This window comes from Citrus clementina, unplaced genomic scaffold, assembly GCF_000493195.1.
Source record: "Citrus clementina cultivar Clemenules unplaced genomic scaffold, Citrus_clementina_v1.0 scaffold_5, whole genome shotgun sequence".
NCBI classification, from domain to species: domain Eukaryota; kingdom Viridiplantae; phylum Streptophyta; class Magnoliopsida; order Sapindales; family Rutaceae; genus Citrus; species Citrus x clementina.
The window spans coordinates 13,809,063-13,829,513 of NW_006262201.1; the positions used below are offsets into that span (position 1 = coordinate 13,809,063).

A 20,451-nucleotide genomic window follows, 5' to 3' on the forward strand; every position below is an offset into this window, starting at 1 on the left:
TCTCATGCAATGGTTATGTCACAAAGATAATATTCACACAAATTAATAACAAAATTAAAAAGACTAATTAAAATTAGAAAAATAAAAAAATAAATATGCAAATAATATAAGTGTACAAAAGAAAATTAAAATTAAAATTAAAAAACAATTTTGGTGGTTGAGCCCACCAATTAACAATAAAATTAAGTATAAAATAAATGCGAAAGAAAGAAAAAGAAACAAAATGGTGGTTGAACCCACCAATAAAACAAAAAATGAAAATAAATACAAAATAATAAAATAACTAAAATTAAAAGAAAAAAACTGGTGGTTGAACCCACCAATAAAAAAAATAAATTAAAAATAAATAAATAAATACAAAATAAAATAAATACAGAAAATTAAATAACTGAAATAAAAAAAATAAATAAAAGTTAGGAGTTAGTAGTTAGTAGTTAGTAGTTAAGAGTTAGTAGTTAGAGTTAATTTGTTCCAAATTAAGTCCAAATTGTGTCCAAATAAGTCCAAGTCTTGATTATTGTGAGAAATTTCGTCTAGGGATCTTATTACAAATTATTAATAATTTTATGGTCACACCGTAATTTTTAAAAGTTTAGAATTGGGCCATTTGGGATGAAAGTGAAACGGCTGAAAGTGTTGGGGTCAGAACGTAATTACGAGAAGATTGAGTTAGAAACGAGAATTGTTGAGATGAAACAAGAATTATGAAAGATACGGGGACAAAAGAGAATTTAAGAAAAAGAAAAGGGGGCAAACGAAAATTTACACAAAGAGAAAAATCAAAAATGGAAAAATAAAGCAAAATAAAAATTTTTCCCCGGCAACGGCGCCAAAAACTTGATACAACTTGAAAGTAATTTTTAACTCCCAAGTATAAGAGTGTCTTGTTGTATTATAACTCGGTGAGTCCGAGGTCGATCTACAGAGAAAATGTTTAATTTGTTTATTTTATTTTAACTAAAAATTGAAATTTAAACTTGAATATAAACAAATTAATTTAAATGAAATTATGAAATTGAACTAGTTAGGGTTGTGGATCCACTCTTAGTAGTAAATAAAACTTAATAAATTCTTTTTGCCTTTTTTTTTTAGATTTATTGCCCAAAAGATTAATTATATAAATTATTATTATTTTTCCTTTAATTTTATGATGGATTATGTATTTATTGTGCCAAAATTTAATTTGTCTACAATAAGTCAAAATACCATTTTACCATACCTTATATTAAGATATTAAGAATTTATTGTGTCAAATTCATTTGTTTGTCTACAATAAATCAAAATTTCAAAATATAAAATATGTATAAAATTAAATAGAAAATAATTTAATTTATAAAATTAAAAATAGAATTTGATTAAATCATATTTATTTCCTAAGAATTTCACCTTCCCCTAACTAATATTATTTAGTTGAGCATAATTGAAATAAAAATAAATATTAAAATTGAATTACTTATAATTAAAAGTAATAAAAACAACTAAAATTGAAAATAAAACTAATTTTACTTATAAAAATAATTATACAAAATATTAAAAACACACTTGAAAATCAAGATTACAGGGAGATGGAGAGAATTTGAGAAGAAGAAAGTTGTAGAGAGGTGATTAAAAACATAAAATGAGGCTCTATTTATAGACAAATAAATTCATAATTCAGTGTGTTGCGGTCCATCATAAGCTTCATGCATGTGCTCCTCACAACCTTTAGATCAAGATCCAATGGCTGGTCAAACTTCAAAAGTCAACATCACATGTGGCATCGTTTGACTCGTCCGATTTGCCCAAAGAACGGTTGAGATTTGACGGGTGAATGGGTGGATCGGGTCGACCAAAATACAAAGATTCGGATCCTACAACTTGCTTCACCAACCATTGCCACGTGGCACAATTATGGCTATTGAATCATGAACGGTTGAGATTTAGTCAAAATTGCCAGCTATCCCATGCACTCATATCTATTGTAAGCTCATTTCATCATCCAATCAGTGTTCGGTCAACAGAAAAAGTCAACTCTTTTTACACAAGCCCAATTTTAAGCCGATCTTGACTGATCTTAAGGTTTTCGGACCTCCGAAATCTAAATTTGACATTTGTTTATCTATTTGGAGCCTCGAATTACGTGAAATTAATATTTTACCTAATAAACACATAAAAATACACAAAATTAGATATATTTAAAACATAATTAATAATTCCTAATATATTGCATAAACACAAATATAAATTATGACATAAGCACAAAATAATATTATTATCGCTTAATAATTAAACAATTTTTAATATAATATTATTATCGCTTGATAATTAGACAATTTTTAATACTAATCACATCCATTTGACATAAAATAAAATCTTTATGACATGCAAAAGCTAAGAGCATTCTAATGGATTCTAGTCTAGTTACAGGTGCAAATGTTTCATCAAAATCAATTCCCACTTCTTGGTTGTAACCTTGAGCCACTAATCTACCTTTATTTCTTACAACTACATCGAATTCATCTATTTTGTTTCTAAATACCCATTTAGTGCCTATAATGGATTGATGCTCCGAATTAGGAACTAATTCCCACACATTGTTTCTCTTAAATTGATTCAACTCCTCTTGCATTGCCATAATCCAAGATTTATTATTTTCCGCATCCGCAAAGAATTTTGGTTCAATCTGAGAAATAAATGCAGCATGCTCACATGTGTTCCTAAGGAATGATCTAGTTATAACACCTCGTGAGGGATCTCCTAAAATTACATCCTTAGGGTGAGAAGAAACATACCTCCACTCCTTGGGGAGTGTTTGAGAAGTACCTTCATTTTGCTCTGTATTTGTTTCTTCACGATGTTCCTCTTGAATTTCATGAGGTGCATCTTTTTGGTTGTCATTTGATGCTTCTTCTTGTTGTTCTTCTTTTGCATTATCATCAACAACGACTTTCTCCGTAGAGGAGAGGTTAGACTCATCAAATATAACATGCATATATTCTTCCACAACCAAAGTTTTTTTATTATAAACTCTATAAGCTTTACTTGAGTTTGAATAACCAAGAAAAATACCAACATCAGAATTTGGATCAAATTTACCAAGACTATCTTTTGTGTTCAAAACAAAACATTTGCATCCAAAGACTTTAAAATAGCCAATGTTGGGTTTTCTATCTTTCCAAAGCTCATATGGAGTTTTATTAAAATTAGGTCTAATCAACACATGATTCAAAACATAACAAGTGGTGTTGACAGCTTCGGCCCAAAAATATTTAGGCAAAGAATTTTCATTCAACATGGTCCTAACCATTTCTTGAATATACATATTCTTTCTCTCTACGACTTCATTTTGTTGAGGAGTCCTAGGAGATGAAAATTGATGCTCAATGCCAAAATTATCACAAAAGTTCTCAAATGCATAATTTTTAAATTCTCCATCATGATCACTTCTAATACAAGAAATACTACATCCCTTTTCATTTTGAACCTTTTTGCAGAAAACTTTAAATACATCAAAAACATCATCTTATTAGCTAAGAATAATACCCATGTGTATTTAGAATAATCATCCACAATTACAAAAGCATAATATTTTTCATTTAAACTAGCATATCTAGAAGGACTAAATAAATCTATATGAAGAAGTTGAAGTGATTTTGAAGTAGAGATATGATTTTCGTTTTTGAAAGATGTTTTGATTTGTTTTCCAAATTGGCAAGCTTCACAAATTTTATCTTTTTGAAAACTGATTTTTGGAAGACCTTTAACCAAATCATTTTTCGAGATTTTTGAGATCAAATCCATACTTGCATGACCAAATCTTCTATGCCATAACCAACCATCATCATGCAATGCAGAGAAACATTTATCATTCGTAGATGCACGATCTATATTAATGGTATAGACATTAACACATCTATTTCCTACAAACAAAACCTTGCCATCACATGCATTTTCAATAACACATTTTGATTAATCAAAGATAACTCTATATCTTTATCACATAATTGACTAATGCTAAGCAAGTTGTGTTTTAAGTTTTCAACCAAACACACATTTTCAATGAGAGTAGAGGATACATTACCGACATTGCCAATGCCAATGGTTTTTCCTTTTGAATTATCTCCAAACAATATATCTCCACCATTTTCAATCTTAGTAAAACTTGAAAATCAAGAATAATTTCCTGTCATGTGTCTTGAACAACTACTGTCCAAGTACCACTTATTATTATTCTTCTTCAAGCCCTGTAGAGAAAATCTCAAGTTTTAGGGACCCAAACCTTTTTGGGTCCTTGAGAGTTAGCAATGGTTCCTTTCAGAACCCAAACACATTTCATACCATAATAAGCATTTCTCTTCACTGAACATCTATTTTTCATATGACCATCTTAATTATAATAATGACATTCAATTTGATTGTTAATAGATATATTCTTCACAAAATAACTCTTGTAATACTTTTGTTTCAAATTTGGCTTATAACCAATGCCTCCTTTGTCAAATACACATTTTTGTAAGTTTAGCAAGTTATCCAACATCTTTTGCCCATTTGTGAATTTTAGCACAATCTCATTTAGTTCATTGCTTTTCTTTCTAAGCATTTCATTTTCATTTTTCAAGTTATTCACGTGTGACTCTAAGTGCTCATGTGAAGTGCTAGAATTCTCAAATAATACAACTTTATCATGCAATGTTTTATTCTCTAATTCTAGGCATGTAATCTTTGCACTAAATGATTCATTTTCATTTTTAAGCTCTATCATTTTCTTTTTAAGACATATATTCTTTTTACCAATCTTCGTCAATTCATCATGCAAATCCTTAAATGCATCATGTAATTCATCATATGTAGGAAGAACACTTACCTCATCAAGTTCATCACATGACTCTTCCCCAAAGGCCATGAGAGCTAAATTAGTCATCTCTTGTTGCTTTTCATCATCACTTGTTTCCTCATCACTATCATCCCATGTGGCCACCATAGCTTTCTTCTTGAATTTGTTGAGGAGAGGACATTTCGGTCGTATGTGTCCGGACTTCTTGCATTCATAGCAAGTAATTGGCTCTTTCTTCTCCTTTTTGTTTTTGTGACTTCTAAACTTTCTCTGCTGGTTATTCTTTTTATAAAATTTTCTGAATCTTCTACCCAACATAGCCAACTCCTCATCATCTATCTCGCTATCCTTATCACTCTCACATTTTGAAGCTTTGAGAGCAATGATTTTCTTCTTTTCCTCATGTCCTTTTTCTACTGCCAAATCTTCTTCATATGAAATGAGAGAACCAATTAAATCATCAATATGTAATGTATTTAAATCTTTAGATTCCTCAATGGCAGTCCTTTTTGGTCTTCATTCCTTAGGTAGCGACCTAATGATTTTCTTAACTTTCTCGCTATTTGAAAAGGTCTTTCCTATGGCTCCTAAAGTGTTCACTATGTCTATAAATCTAGTATACATAGAATACACACTCTCATTTTGTTCTATTTGGAACAATTCATATTGTCGAGTGTACCTACTTATTTTAGATTATTTCACTTGTTCGTGCCTTCATAAACAACTTCAAGTTTATGCCAACTTTCATTAGCACTTTCGCAACTAGACACTCTATGAAACTCTTTCTTATCTAGTGCACAAAACAAGGCATTCATAGCTTTGGAATTTAGAGAAGCTTTTCTCTTTTCCAATTCATTCCATTCCCGTGAAGGTTTTGGAATATCTTCCCCGACTAAATTTTTAGTCAAAGGCATGAAAGGACCATCATTAACGATTTTCCAAATTTCGTAATCCAAGGCTTGCAAGTAAATTATCATCCAAGTTTTCCAATACGGGTAATCGTTTCCATCAAAATACGGTGGTCTAGTGATGGACTGTCCTTCCCTAAATGTGGAATCATTTTAAGTTGCCATTGATCTTTAGCTCTAGACGGTTAAGTCTAAACAAGAGTACCTCACTCTGATACCAAATGAAATACAAGTGTGCAACCCAAGAGGGCAGGTAAATTGGTATTTTAAAAATTATCCTAACAAAGCCACACAACAATCCAATCTAATGCCTTAATAAATTCGAAAGCGATAAGTTCAATAAAGACACAATAACAAATGAATAAGAGAGAAGAGAAACAAACACACAAATTTTATGTGGTTCGGCAATCTCTACCTACGTCCACGCCTCCAAGTGATTCAAGCTTGAGGATTTTACTATCCAAGCCTTCCAAGGCTTCAAACATTTACAATTGACTTTAAGGTGTCAATAAACCTTTACAATAAAGAGATTATCTTCCAATCTCTTCACTCAAGTGTCTCACACACTCAAACACTTACAATTAAGATGAAGAAATGAAAGTTACAACAAAACTCACTCAGAGAGTAGATATTCAAAATGAAGAACAAGAGATGATTCAATATTTTATGATTTGTGAATTGAGGGCTCAAGATCTCTCGTGTGCTTTTTATTTTTTCTTGCTAGAGAAATTGAAAATGAATTGGATTTAAGTTTATATGGTAGGATCCCAAAAACTAGCCGTTATGTGTTTTCTGATGATAACCAGCTTGCCGCTTTCGGAATCCGGTTAGTCGCTTTTATGTTACCGTTACAACAAAAATTTAAATTTTAGAACATTTGGCATGCCGCTTACGACATCCGGATAGCTGTTTATGCTCTAGAAGCTTACTGCCCAAAATTCGGATTGCCGCTTGCTACAGTAACTGCTACAGTGAATAATTTTCTAAAATTATAGTTTGACACCAAAACTTTATAAAACTATATTATGGCCCAAAACGTTATGAAAGCTTTCAAATAGGTCCAATCCCAAAACTTTATGAAATTAGAATATTGCCCAAACTATATGAAATTATAGAATGACCCAAAAAGATTTAAATATATTTATATAGGTCTAAATTTGAAATTCAAAATAATATTTATTAAAATCAAAGATTGTAAAATGCTTTCATTTTAGTCCAAACTTGAAAAACAACTTAACTCCATAAAATCATTTTCTTATTATAAAAACACACTACATAAATCTTTGTTTAACTAACACATGTGGTTTGTTATTATCAAAATCAATATTTATAATCATATAGGCTAACAGACGATGTGTCCCAGAAAGTAAAATTCAGAATATTCTTTCATTCTGCCATGAACAAGCTTGTGGAGGCCATTTTAGTGCTAAGAAAACAACTACTGAAGTTTTACAATGTGGTTTCTATTGGCCAACTATATTTCGAGATGCTTACAGTTTTTGTTCTTCATGTGATAGGTGTCAACAAATGGGGAGCATTACACGAAGGAATATGATGCCACTAAATTCAATTTTAGTGGTTGAGATTTTGGATGTATGGGATATCGACTTCATGGGACCCTTTCCCCCTTCTTTTGGCCATCAATACATATTAGTTGTTGTTGACAACGTATCAAAATGGGTCGAAGCAATTCCATGTAGAACCAATGATCACAAGATAGTGATAGGATTTTTGAAAAGCAACATTGTTTTACACTTTGGATTCCCTCGGGCAATAATCAGTGATGATGGTGCTCACTTTTGTAACAAAACATTCAAAACTCTTTTGACAAAGTATTCCATCACTCACAAAGTGGCGACCCCATATCATCCATAAACTAGTGGCTAAGTTAAGATCTCCAATCGAGAAATAAAGTACATATTAGAAAAGACGGTGAGGCCAGATAGAAAAGATTGGTCATTAAGACTCGATGATGCATTATAGGCATATAGAATGACTTTCAAGACCTCGATTGGGATGTCACCCTACAGGCTAGTGTATGGAAAAGCTTGCCACCTACTTGTGGAACTCGAGCATCGTGCGTACTGGGCCATCAAGAAATTCAATTTTGACATGCAGCAAGGCAGCTCAGAAAGAAGATTACAGCTGGTAGAACTTGAAGAAATTTGCAATGATGCATACGAAAATGCTAAGATTTATAAGTAACGAATGAAAGTCTTTCATGACAAGTAAATTTTGAGAAAATCTTTCACTCCAGGTCAGAAGTTACTTTTATTGAATTATTGCTTACACATATTCTCAAGTAAGTTACGGTCTCGATGGTCTAGCCCTTTTATTGTTCATACTATTTTTTCACATGGGGCAATTGAAATTAAGGACCCAAAGAACGGTGTCACGTTTAAAGTTAATGGTCAAAGATTAAAGCCATATCTAGAATACCAACCACATGGAGAGGATACTAAAATAAATTGTATTGACCGATCATATTTGAATTGAGATTTTTTTTTTCTTTGGGTCCTTTTGTCCAGATAGAAATAAAGCAGAAAGATGGAGTTTGCCCCACTCCCAATGCTATGGCAGGACAAGTAGTGTCTTATTTGGAGGAGGAAGGATATCTACATTTTCAGATCCTCTTGGACATTCTTAAACTACTTCAACGTGTAATATCTCATCTCAAAAAACAGATTCGATTTTGTAAAACACATCATATTTGGGCTCTACAACCACCAGAATTAGTATCCCATGTTGAGGATTTAGAAAGTCAACTCAGAGAGATTGAGGGAGGTGTCTACAACATCCAATTCGAGCTTGAGGTAAATTCAATAAGAGGACGATTGTAATTTTCTTTGTGTGTTTTAGTTTGTTTTTATGTTTGTGTGCTTTAGTTTGTTACCCTGGTGAAGTGGCGGATAATGGTACTTCGTGACAATCAAGTCAGTTACTTCAGTTTTCCATAGTAACTGATCTTCTGAGGCGAAGGTATGGATAGAAACGAGATTCTAGCAAAGCTTCACAATCGATTCCCTTCACTTCCTCAGAAGGCCCTCCTTACAATCCATAAAGCTCGATTCGAACGCATGCGATTGCTTATGAGGAACAACATACCTGCTGACATACACTGGTTAATCGAGGCCAAAGTACGATTGGCAGGTGAGTTGCCTCCTAAATTTATTGTATACATGCCTAGTTGTGGTAAAAGGAAATTATGCAAGAAAACGATGAGCTCGAAGACTTTATATTGCTTGTCATAAGTGTGCCAGAATGAGATGCGATATAAAACAATGTTCTCTAGGAATGGTGTATGATAACAAGGAAGATAAGATTCAATGCATTAGGGATGGCTTGAGTAAGGAGTTATTGGATGATATTTTTTTGTCTCTTCAAACACATCCTAGTGGATATGTACAAGGAGCGATTCTCCAGTTATGGCCATTATTCGAGAAAGAGTATGCACGATATAGTCTTGGGAATCTGATTATAAACGACCTTTTTGCCAGTTTATAAGAAAACTGAATGGGAAGCCTATCCTCGACCTATAGAGGGTGTTCAAGCCGTTTTTGAACGTAAAACCAGAGGAAGACGTGAGTCACAATCGCAACTACCTATAAATATCCTTTTATTCATTGTTGTTTTATTTCACTATTGTTTTATTTTACTGTTGTTTTATCATTTGCATTATTGTCTTTAATAATTTTATTTTATCATCATTTATTTATTTTTTACTGTTTCCTTTTTGACTCTCGAGCCATGTGCTTTATGCGTTAATTGACACTAACATGCTACTTCATACACAGTTGTGACCCACTGTCACTAAGATTCTTAAATATGACTTTTTGTTAAGCACTTACAAATTATTTTTTAGAAGTATCCCAATGACAGCTACTCCCAATAAACAATTCAAGAACATTTGTGTGCTTTCTGGATTTAACTATGGCAAACATAAAGAGTTCATTGAGGCAGCCATAGATCTTGGTCGAAGCATAGCAGAGAGAAAATTACACTTGGTGTATGGAGGAGGTAATCGAGGGTTATCAAAATTGGTCTCAGAAGCTGCTTTTATCAGAGGAAGCCAAGTGTTAGGCATCATCCCAAGAGTCCTAAAACCTTTGGGCAGTTTGTCTGACTCACCGACTGGAGAAGAGTTAGTCGTCCTAGGTATGCAAGAAAGAATAACTAAAATGCTTAATCATGCTGATGCTTTTATTTTCTTACCAGGCGATCTTACAACTCTAGAGGCACTTATCACATTAGCATCTTGGGTCCATCTGCACATTCACCAGAAACTCATCGATTTTTTAAATTTCAATAACTTTTATGATGGCTTCGTCGGATTTCTTAACCATGCAATAAAAAATTATTTCATTCATTCCATAGAGAAAAAACTTTTTATTTGTGCTCACACTGCTAATGAGTTACTTGATCTGTTACAAACTTATAGACCAGAGCAAGACCTTTGGACTTTTGTGTTAGAGCGTTCAAATAATGATGGTAACAGTAGCCATAGTAAGAAGTACAAATTAGGTTTAACTCTCCGCTTGTAAATATTTTCTTCTGTGTTGCACCACCCAGGTGATGTCTTCTAAACTCTACTTATTTCCTTTAAAACATTGAGGACAATGTTTCGTTCTGGTTGGGGGGAGGGAATTGTCGACAATTGTGAAATCTTGGTTAAGTTTTTACTGATTTTTTGTTGTAGAGACTAACCGTGGCTAACGTTTTGTGTTGAAGATGGCTGAATACGGAGTGTAGTTACTCTAGAAACACATCTTCTTCATTTGAAATAAATAAATAAATAAATAAATAAATAAATAAATAAAATTCAGACATTTTCTTTTTCTTTATTAAGCTTTGACAATCAATTTTTTTTTACTTCTTCTTTTTAATTTCTCCTTTATAAATATACACTTTTTAATTTTTGAGTCGAAGATGACTGAATATGGAGTGTAGTGCCTCTAGAAACGCATCTTCTTAGTTAAAAAAAATCATTTTCTTTTTTTATCATTTTAAGTGTAACTTTTCTAATTAGCTTTGCTGCATCATTTTCACCTTTTTTCATGCATATTTTCTTTTCATGTTTATAATAGGTTGGGGGGTAGAATGTGTTTGAACAAAAAAAAGAACTTTATATGATTTTTTTTAACATTAGATGACATGATGGCTTTCAAATTTTAGTATTTGTATTACCTTTGGTCTTAAGTGATGTTACGCCATGTTTGCTACTCTACATGTTGATGTCGGTGACAAATATGAGTTGCTTGAAGGAATGCACATGTCATAATGGGTACCAAGTGAGTTTTTGAGCCTATCATTTTTCTTGGAGCGTAACCCTTTTATCCATTCTTCATATAACTTAGCAGTTTATTATTTTATATACGATCTCTAGATTTCTTTTGACTTAACTCTCTAAAAAAAAAGAGAAAAAAATGTGTGTTGCTACATCTTGAGGTCCATCTAACTAGTAGATATGGAAGATTATTTAGAGCCCTAAAAGACGATGGAAAAGCCATCTTTAATCCGTTTGAGCCTTTCTAGCCATCCCTTTTGTGAAATATCCATAGTTAACCCTTTTGAGCCTTTTATTTATTTATTTTAAAAAAATATTTCTTTGTCAACTTAACATCTTGACCCACTCCGATTTGGAGTATTACCCAATATTTTATAAGTTCCAACACCTATTTATGTTTGAGAAAAATGTAAATAATTATTTTGTTCAGTGAAGTTGTGCCAAACAAAAGAAAAAAAAACAACAAAAAAATAAAAAAATTATTGTTTAAAAAAAAAGGAAGAAAGAAAAAATAATAATAAATAAGCAACATGCACCTTGTAATTTCTAAAATATCTTTACTTTTTCTCAAACATATATTTTGTTTTTCCTATTTTCCTTTATTTGTTAGCCATGTTATAGGGAGTTATAGTCTAAAGTAGAAGCTACATATGTGGGCTAAAAAGATGTAGTGATACATAAAAAAAATAAAAATAAAAGTAAAAAAATGAATACATTGGGTTGACTAGCATTTTGACTTCAGATCGTGTTATTTTTAAGCTGTGGGCAAATTTCTTTCATCTTAGTGAGAGCGTATGATATTATTTCTGTATTATTTTCTCTCAAATTTAGCATTCATTGGAGTGACTATTTTTATTGGGTTTAATTTCCTTGTGAGAGTGTCACTACTTCCAATGAGATTTTGGGGTTTGTCATGTCATTCTTGAAAGTAGCTGTGACAAATTCTACTAGGCTGATTCATGTGGATGGTTGATGTGGGTGTGATATTTCTTTAAACTGGAGATAATGCTTATATTTTTATTTGATTGCTATCATTAGTCTGATTGAATAAAGAAGAGTGTTTTAAAAAAAATTGGGTTTGAATTTTGTTTTCGTTTTATTTGCTAGGGACTAGCAATAAGCTGATTGGGGGGTGTGTTGAGTGTTAGAAAGTGTATATTTATAAAGGAGAAAATCATCATTTTACATTTCAAGTCTTACTAACACTTCTACTTTTATGTATTTTAGTCTTTTGTAATTTAATTATGTGTGTTTTATTTTAATTAAGTATTTTATGTATTTTAGGGGCATCATGGTCATTTTACAATGAACGAGAGTTTAGACAGCAAAACGGACATCACTTTTAAACTCAGAACAGTCGAAAACCTTAGGAGGAGCATAAAAGGAAAAATAGCACTGTTCACATGTACATTACTGTTCACATGTACGGTACTGTCTACGTTACCGTTCACGATACTGTTCACATAGACGGATTGTTGAGGTGGCATTGACCGATGATGTGGAATTGACTGATGAGGTGTCACGATTCTATTGGATTAAAATTTTTATGTACTGTTGATCGGTGACGTGGCAGGATATTAGTGGACAAAAAATTATGCGTACGGTACATACATATACACAGGATAACTTACAACCAAACCGCGTCACTGTTCAAACTGTGTGGTCAAACTGCGTACTGTTGACTAATGACGTGGCACAATCCTGAGCGTCCGAAATATTTTTAATCTGATGGCCATGATTTACTCAATGTATATATAAAAAGGAGGCTCTTCCCCCCTAAATTGACATCTCTGAATTCCTTTTTGAGTTCAATTTTCTGTAATTCCTTCTCCATCTTGTATTTTCTACGTATTTTAATAAATTTTCATTTTGCCCCTAGTTCAATTATGAGTAGCGAATTTTCTTTTAAGCTTGGGTTGAAGGTGAAGTCTCAACATGTGCCATGGACTTTATTTGATAAATTTATTTGCTCTTCCCCTTTAATTATTGTGGATGTTTTGACTTTTCGTCGATAAGTAGTAATAATCTTGTCTAGATATTGCCATGATTTCACCGGCTCCCTAGTACAATGTTATTATTATTTGGCATAATAAGCCCTTAGCACCATATTGATTAGAGTGTGGTTCATGAGGTGTAGATTCCCCCCTCATGATTTAATTCGCACTAATAAGGAATATTTAGCCTATGGTGCATGTTGACGTGGATCCAGATACCCAAGCGCTTCAATTATAATAGTTTCCACTTTGATTTAATTCCGCCATTCCAATTTAAATTATAGGATAGTCTAAGTCACTTTCACCACAAATCCAACTACTCACTTAGACAAATTAATTCTACACATAATTAAAATTCACCTCCTCGTGGGATCGACACTCGTCCCCATTAATCTATTCTATAATAGATTCGTGCGCTTGCGAGTTCAATAAAATTTACACAACACACACTAGGTTTTAACTCAAAGCTCCTAGTAGCGACATTTAGGTATTTTATACATGAAGTGCTCAAATTAACAAAGGGACTAAAGTAGTCCTTAAATGACATCTCTTGTGGTGCTTGTAGTTGTTGTTCCAAGTCCATTTCAACTTTATACTTAATTTTAAACTTTGATGCAATGTGTCGATATGTGCAAAGTGTCTTTTCCAGTTCAAGATCTACAGGTTCTAAATTATGTGATTGTGACCTTCAACTGTGCATGCAAAGAACACATAAAAATTAAAAATAAAACCAATGAAAATAAAGAGAAAAAGAAGATACGATACTGACCTCATTACGCTGTACACACTTACTATGAAAACACACTCAAAACTTGCATGCTAAGTTATTTACACCATATTTACAAAGAAAATTAACTCTACAAATTAAAATAACTTATCTCCCAAGCATGGCGCCAAAAATTTATTGTGCAAATTTTGTTGTACTCGTAAGGACATGAATGTATTTACAAAGAAAATTAAAGGACATGAATGTATTTACAAAGAAAATTAACTCTATAAATTAAAATGACACATTAATGGTGTTGAATGTCGATCCCACAAGGAGCTAGATTTAATCGTGTGTACGGTTACTTTTCCAAGTTTATACATGAATTTGTTGGATTTGATTTTTTAGCAGTAATTAAATTAAAAAGATAGTAGGAATAATTTAAAGATTCAACAATTTAAATAAAGTGCTTGAGTCTCTTGATTCACACTCAACATTTCACCATAGGTTTAATATTCCTTTTTAATTCCAATTAATTCATGAGGGGGTATATCCACTCCTCATAAGCCTAAATCTAAATAAAATGGTATCAAGCACTCATTGTGCCAAGAGGAATAATCTTTTGTTAAATGTTGAAATGACCCTTGTCAATAACTGATGCGACCCTAATCAATATAGTCCCCGAGATTGAATCTAAACCCGGAATTGAATGGAACCACAACCAATACTTAATAAAACCACAAACCTTAGTATGTAAGAATGTTACAATCAGTTATGGATGATCTAATTAATAAGCCAAGATTCTGAATGCCACGGAAATCCAATAAGTTCAAAGAGTTTGTATAAGAATCAAAGAGAATTAATAGTTTTGCCCCTTATGGTTTAGCCACAAGGGTTCTTTCCTTTTTTTGTAAATAGTTCGTAGAATTAAGCCTCCACCACATGACTTTCTTCATGATGGAATGGGGTAGGATTAATAGTAATGTGAATTGATCACATCTCAATCCTTCTTTTAACACATTGATGATACATAAAGGGTACCATCTTGTGTTAATTCAATTAGGCATTTTGAACAGAATGTTTTATAGGGTCTTAACATTCATGGCATGAAATATGGTTTGGACTCATAGAGAACTAACCTTCAAATCCAATCAAACGTAACTTTCATAGATTCTCATATGTTACCAAATTCAGATATTGAAACCTTTAGGCTATAAATGTTCTTAATTGACATTTTGGCTACTTCAAACATTATCTTAGGGACAACGTTGATTCTTTAAAGCTCTTCTAATTGGAACTCTATTAGTTTCAGCTTTTGGAGACAGTGGACATCAGTGATTAAGGTTTATTAATTTAATATCCTCTTTAGAAAAATATGATGAATAAGTAGATTCAAGATAAGCTCGATTGATTTATGCTTCAATTGAAGTGATATATTAGTAGAAATTCCTATTAGTGTTTTAGTGGTGGCCACATGTGCCTCCGAACCATAACCAACTAATCAAATAAAGACTTGAACTTGGGGTTATAATGGACAACACGTGCTACAGGGTCATCATTTAGTAGGACTGTATGATCTTTTGGTTCTTCTGCTCCTTCTCACTAATATTCTTTATCACAACATGTGCTGGTGAACTATTTTCCTTTATAATAGAATCAACAACAATTGTCATAGCTACTCGATCACTATGGTTAGGCGGTAGGTTAAAATCTACAACTTTGTTCCCTTCCATGAAGTTATAGCAATCCATTTGCATATCTTCTCTTTGTTTACTATGATGATGGCAACAATTTGTCAAGCGTCTATTATTTACATATTTTATCCTTAATTATATATTTGTTAGTTGTTTTTGGTTAATAGAATTATTTTATTAAACATAGAAATAATTGGAGATTATGGATAAAATTACACAAAGAAGAACAATTTGGGAATAATGATAATTAAATTGAAGACAAATTAAAAAAACAAAAGAAAATAATGCCAAGAATTAATGGAACCCATTGGCAAGCAAGCATGCAAAGATAAAAATTAATTTGATGAGACCATGTGCTATTAAAATTAATTTAAAGATTTTTATTCTCTTCAAGTGGTGCTTGTGGTATATTTTAATAGCTAATTAATTGCTTTAAATTGCAAAACCTAGAATTAAAGTCCTATAAGGACTTGGCCAATAGTGGACGGTCATGGGCATTATATATGGTGCCAAGAATTCAAACTAGATGAGCAAAATTACAAGCTAAATTGCAGAAGACAGAAGCAGAAGATATGAGCCGTAACAATCTTTTAGAACTTGTTATGGCTTGTTCTATTTACTTTTTTGCTCTCGATTCAAGTATTTTTAGCTAATTTTTTTATACTAACGTTAAGGATGAAACTTTAATCAATGAAATCATTGTCTTTTTATTTTATAAAATTCCTACACAGGTTCTTTGACGATTATGGTTCTTGATTCACATGATTAATTCAATAATTATCTTTTCATCTTTAATATCATGTATTCTTGATAGTTAAGAGATTATTTGATTAAATCTAAGCTTGTTAAAATAATGATTGATGTGATTCTTTTTTATTATATGTTTTTCAACAAATTGGATACATAGAATGCTAAGAAAAGTTTTCCACAAATTGGAGAAATTATGGTATTACTGCCTTCCACTCGTCAAACAAGGTGAATATGGGTATTGATAGCCTTCAGGATAAGGCTTGTACATGATATGTTCTAGAAATGGCAACAATATAAAATATTTAATATTCTGCATATTTTGATTTTGGCATTGTAGGAAAGTTATTACCTCTGCCAAGGTAACAGTTACATGATTAACACTAGTAAGTCTATATTTTTAAAGGTTAAAATTGTCATTATGCACTCACAGAATTGATAATACTAAAAACTTTGTCACATTAATGAATCCTTGGTCTATATTAAGAATTATCTATTTTAATTTGTTTTTATGTGTGGTTTTTGTGTTTTATAGGAAATTGCTCGAATTCATGAATTTTGGTGACACCTTTGCTAGGAAGACTTCGATAGCACTTTTGAAGGGCATGACTGGATCCTAAAAAGGCTTTTATCGCTTTTCTATTTAGATCAACTGATTTTTTTTAGAGGACATCATGGTTATCCAAAAACGGCTTTAAAAGCCTGAATCATTTATCGTAGAATAATAAGTGAATGCGTGATGTCTCCTTGAGCACTTCAAGCTATATAGGCCTTTATTAGTTTATCGGGTTGTTCAAGAGAATTAAGATAAAAAGAGGATTTTGTTAGTGGTGAGTGTTGAGTGTTAGAAAATGTATATTTATAAAGGAGAAAATTATCATTTTACACTTCAAGTTCCATTAACATTCCTACTTTTATGTATTTAAATTTCTTGTCATTTAATTATGTGTTGTATTATAATTAAGTATTTTATGTATTTTAGGGGCATCATGGTCATTTCACAATAAACGAGAGATCAGACGGCAAAATGGACATCAATTTTGAACTCAGGACGGTCGAAAACCTTAGGAGGAGCATAAAAGGAAAAATGGCATTGTTCATATGTACGGTACTATTCACATGTACGGTATTGTCTACGTTACTGTTCACGACACTATTCATATAGACGGATCGATGATGTGGCATGGACCGATGATGTGGCATTGACTGATGAGGTGTCACGATCCTGTTGGACTAAAATTCTTATGCATTGTTGATCGGTGACGTGGCAGCATATCAGTGGACCAAAAATCTCGCGTACGGTACATGCATCACACATGATTATTTTCAACCAAACCGCATCATTGTTCAACCCGGGTCAAACCGTGTTACTGTTCACCCGCGTGGTCAAACCGTGTATTGTTGGCTGATGACGTGGCGCAATCCTAAGCGTCCAAGCTGTTTTTAATCCGATGACCACGATTTACTCAATGTATCTATAAAAAGGGGGCCTCCCACCCCTTAATTTGATAGCTCTAAATCCATTTTTGGGATTCATTTTCTGTAATTCTTTCTCCATCTTGTATTTTCTACGTATTTTATTAAATTTCTATTTTGCCCCTAGTTCAATTATGAGTAGCTAATTTTCTTTCAAGCTTGGGTTGAAGGTGAAATCTCAACATGTCATGGGCTTTATTTGCTAAATTTATTTTCTCTTCCCCTCTAGTTTTTGTGGATGTTTTGACTTCTCGTCGACAAATAATAATAAGCTTGTCTAGATACCACCCTGGTTACATCGGCTCCCTAGTACAAGGTTATTATTATTTGGCACGATAAGCCCTTAGCACCATATTGATTAGAGTGTGGTTCATGAGGTGTGGATTCGCTCCTTATGATTAATTGGCATTAATAAGGAATATTTAGCCCATGGTGCATGTTGATGCGGATCTAGATACCTAAGTACGTCAATTTCATAGATTTTCACTTCAATTTATTCTTGCCATCTTAATTCGAATTTTAGGATAATCCAAATCATTTTCACCGCAAATCCAACCACACATTCATACAAAATTAATTCTACATATAATCCACCTCCTCGTGGGATCGACACTCGTCTCTATTAATCTATTCTACAATAGATTCTTGCACTTGCGAGTTCAATAAAATTTGCACAATAAGTTTTTGGCGCCGTTGCCAGGGAGGTAAGTTATTTTAATTCATAGAATTAATTTTTGTGATTAATTTCTTTTAATTATTTTTTGTAATATTTTTTATTAAAAAAAAGAAAAAAAAGTGAATCTGCATTTAAAGGTTAGTATTTCTTTTTCTTTTTCTCTTCTTTAAAATTCTGTAATTTAATTTTCAAGTTATTTTTTTTCTTTGTAATTTTTGTTTATGTTACTATTTTTTTTAGTTAATTTATTTCACGTATTTTTTTGTGTGTATTTTTATAATAAGGTTGTAATAGCGCAATAAGGTTAGTATCGTAATTTCTCCATCTTCTTTATTTTTATTTGTTTTGTTCCCATCTTTATTTTTATTTTTATTTTATTTGTTTTGCATGCATGGTCATAGGTCATTATTACCTAATCTTGAACTTATAGACCTTGAACTAGAAAAAACACTTCGCACACACAATCACGTTAAAAATAAATTTGGAATGGATTTACAAGCACCACAGGAGAGGCCATTTAAGGACTATTTTAGTCCCTTACCTAATTTGAGCACATCATGTATAAGATACCCAAATGTAGCTGCTAGGAGCTTTGAACTAAAACCTAGTGTGCTAAATTGTCTGCCCACATTCTATGGCTTAGAAAATGAGGACCCATATAATCATCTGAATGATTTTCATGCTATTTGTCAAACATTTAAATATGAGAATTTTTCAAACGATGATGTTAAACTTAGCAGGGAAATGGTAACAAAATTTTTGAATAAATATTTCCCAGTGCATAAAACCAATGCTATTCGCAGGGAAATCTCAGAGTTTACCCAGAGAGAGGACGAGCAGTTTTTCGAAACATGGGAGCGATTCAATGGGCTACTCTTGAAGTGTCCACATCATGGGTACGAGAAATGGCACCAATGCCAATACGTTTTGGAGGGATTATTGCCGAATGTGCAAGAATGGCTAATGGCAACAAGTGGAGGAGAACTAATGTCAAAAAGTGCATCAGAAATTTGGGAATTCTTCCAACGACAAGCGGATAATTCCCAACAGCGGAGTCGATCACTCAAGAATACTAGAAGAATTAAGGGGGTAAATGAGGTTCATATTGGTGAGTCAAGTTTAGAAATTAAAGAAGCCAAGGAGATGGTTGAAGGTCTCACTCGACAAATAGCATCGTTATCGACTGCTAAATCAACAGAACCACATGACCATGACTCATACTCAGATCAAGCCAATGTTATAGGTGTAATGAGAAAACCACCTAATTACAACCCATACTCCAACACATATAACCCTGGATGGAGAGACCACCCCAATTTTTCATGGCCTCAAGGATTCCAACAGAATGGACCAGCAGCGCCAGCTCCACCAATGCAACTAATTCCTCAAAATCCTCAAGCCTCTCAGCCCCCATTTAGACCATTCAATCAGAACCAGAACTACTCTCAACCTAGACAATGAGAGGATTCATTCCAGAATCTCAAGAATGTTACTCACTCTACGATTGAGCAATTGAATCGCTGAAATACACGTATGCAACCCAAGAGGGGGGGGGTGAATTGGGATTCTAAAAATTATTCAATTTATAAAGAGAAACTTAATGCAAATATAATCCAAATTCAAAGCAATAACAATTAAGTTGATCACAATATAAAAAGATAAGGGAAGGGGGATTCAAACACAGATATTTTTACGTGGTTCGGCCAACCTCGCCTACGTCTACGCCTCCAAGCTTTCCGGGCTTGAGGATTCCACTAAGCAAGCCTCCAAGGCTTCAAATGCTTACACTTGACTTCCAAGGTGTCAATAACCTTTTCAACAAGAGATTAACCCAATCTCTTTATCCCAAGTGTATCCCAACACTTACAATCACTCAAAACAAAAGATTTCAAAGTTGTTTTGCCTCTCACAATATATAAGATTACACAATGATGCTTAATATGTGAATAGATGAAGCAAGAATGTGTTCTAAGCTCTATGAAGATTGTATTCGCGAATATTAGCTCAATGGTCGTGTTGTGATCAATCTGCTTTGAATTTGAATGAGCTTATTTATATTTGGAGCTGAAAAACTAGCCGTTACAAACTGTCGGCCCGAAAACAGTTCGCCGTTAACCATTAACGGTTAACCGTTTAGGCTGGTCAAAGGTTAC

The 20,451-nt window shown here is 32.8% G+C and overlaps 1 non-coding gene across 1 annotated transcript; it reads right to left on the reverse strand.

Annotated features, from left to right (window-relative positions):
• Positions 1 to 19,093: 19,093 nt before the first annotated feature.
• On the reverse strand, positions 19,094 to 19,197 carry LOC112098671. The gene has a single exon (XR_002905781.1). It is a non-coding gene; the product is annotated as a small nucleolar RNA R71 (small nucleolar RNA).
• Between the last annotated feature and the right edge of the window lie 1,254 nt (positions 19,198 to 20,451).